This window comes from Chaetura pelagica, unplaced genomic scaffold (assembly GCF_000747805.2).
Source record: "Chaetura pelagica isolate M959 unplaced genomic scaffold, ChaPel_1.0 scaffold234, whole genome shotgun sequence".
NCBI lineage: Eukaryota > Metazoa > Chordata > Aves > Apodiformes > Apodidae > Chaetura > Chaetura pelagica.
Window position 1 is genome coordinate 1440864 of NW_009952967.1, and position 612 is coordinate 1441475.

The following is a 612-nucleotide window of genomic DNA, read 5'->3' on the forward strand; positions in this document are numbered from 1 at the left end:
GGGAAGGGGGCCTTGCCAGGCAGCTCCGAGCTCTTGGTCTCAAGCTGCGGGAGGTGCCAGGCGATGGGTGAGAGCCGCGACCACGCTGGTGGCCGACGTTTCCACCGACCTTCTGGACTCGGGTGCTGAGGGATTTGTCTTGCCCCCGAGGGCTAAGGGCTTTCCTCTCGGGGTTGAGTGGGACCAGTGCTCCGCAGGAATGAGAACTTCCCTGCTGCATCCCACACGGATCTGGGTGCTCTGCTCTCTGACTTTGTGGGGCTGTTTCCTGGGGCTGATGGCTCCCTTGGCCTGTCTCTTGCTGCTGTGAGGGCTCTGCTAGTCCTGGGCCTGTGGGCCTGCTAAGTGCAGCATAGAAATGTCCATAAGTATTGGGTGAAAGGAGCATTAGACATGTCTGCTGAGAAATTGCTTAGCAGATGATTGGGGTTGTCCTTACAATATGTCATTTTTCTTAGTGTCAGTTTAAGACATTTTGCCCTGGCGTTCTTACCACCACTTATCCTGTTGGAGCTGATGCCATATTCACCCAAAACCAGCAATTGTTCTAATTTCAGCAAAGCAGGGGGAAAAACTGCTGCTTCCCACATATATCCCTGGTTGAACTCACTG

The 612-nt window shown here is 54.1% G+C and overlaps 1 protein-coding gene across 1 annotated transcript in view; it reads left to right on the forward strand.

Annotated features, from left to right (window-relative positions):
- The first annotated feature begins 26 nt into the window (after positions 1 to 26).
- Positions 27 to 612, forward strand: part of OTUD3 (OTU deubiquitinase 3) — a 6835-nt gene continuing 6249 nt past the window's right edge. Inside the window, exon 1 of the mRNA XM_009995762.1 lies at positions 27 to 67. The gene's annotated coding sequence lies outside the window, so the exon portion shown is untranslated. The remainder of the gene's footprint in view (positions 68 to 612) is intronic.